Raw genomic sequence first — 785 nt, 5'->3', positions numbered from 1 at the left:
CCATTGGTGTTTCAGGCTAGATGTGTACACATGTGTCCAGAGTTGCAAGAAAAGGATTGTGGCATTGACTGGACCCCATTGTGTGTGTTGGGAGTATTCCCTTGCTTTCTTTCTTTCTCTGTCTCTCTCATGCATGTGCAAATATTCTAGTATAAAAAAATCATTGGAGGATCCCAAATATTTTTTAATGTAGGTTATATTTTTCAGTTATTATTTTAGAAATTAAAACTGAAATACACATCCTGGAGCCTTGAGGAGTGAATGAGAGTGAGAAAAGAGCGATGTCTTCGTGTTACTGCCAGCACAGCTGTGACACAGCAGGCCAGATACAACAACTGCTGCTGCCTTAAAGGAGATCAGTGCACTGGACTGCTTCCTATCCCGCAGACCGCCCTCATTAAGGGACATGACTAACTTGCCTGTTTTTCCTCCCCTACATTCTATGTTTACCACATGCTTTTAACTATTTTAATTATTTCTATTAATAATTTTTATTTTTTCAAGTTCAATTGTTCTTATTGCTGAGATCATGTTAAAATAGCTCTCAAAAAAAAAAAAAAGCTGTTAAATACTAATCACTTAGATGCTTTTAAAAGATATAGTCTCTTGGACCAGCCTGTGGCATGATAGTTAAGGCATCTGAATCCCACATGGCTACTGTTCAAGCCCTGGACCCAGAGTCTTGAAAAGCATGCTATGTGCATGCATGTGCATGCGTGTGCATGCCCAAAATTCTGAAAGAAGGGATTGAAGAGCGACCACTCCCATGTGGGCTATTCTCTCTC

This window comes from Tupaia chinensis, unplaced genomic scaffold (assembly GCF_000334495.1).
Source record: "Tupaia chinensis unplaced genomic scaffold, TupChi_1.0 Scaffold000578_2, whole genome shotgun sequence".
NCBI lineage: Eukaryota > Metazoa > Chordata > Mammalia > Scandentia > Tupaiidae > Tupaia > Tupaia belangeri.
Note: the sequence above shows the minus strand (reverse complement) of the source record.